Below are 379 nucleotides of genomic sequence, written 5' to 3' on the forward strand. Positions count from 1 at the left end.
ATCTAGTTGTTTATCTTTAGTAGCCTCTCTTACCGGGAAATGTCTCCTAGTGTTACCGCTGAGCCATGGTAGCTTGCTACTGCTCTGGAACACTTAGGCTGGCCGGCATGTGTCCTTCTTCCTTCCTGTGTCTGTCCCTTCGGGGAAATGTCACGCTTTGAGTACCGGAGTCCTGTTAGCCCGCTACAGCCCGGTTTACCGGAGTCCTGCTAGCCCAGTGCTACAGCCCGGACCCACTTGCTGATGACCGACACGTTCGAAGCTGGGTCATGGATGCCTGTCCCTGTAAGTCTGTGCCACTTTGGGTTTACGACTAGTCATGTCAGCCCGGGCTCTTTATCATATGGATGCTAGCGACACTATCATATACGTGAGCCAA

Source organism: Triticum dicoccoides, chromosome 6B (genome assembly GCF_002162155.2).
Source record: "Triticum dicoccoides isolate Atlit2015 ecotype Zavitan chromosome 6B, WEW_v2.0, whole genome shotgun sequence".
NCBI classification, from domain to species: domain Eukaryota; kingdom Viridiplantae; phylum Streptophyta; class Magnoliopsida; order Poales; family Poaceae; genus Triticum; species Triticum dicoccoides.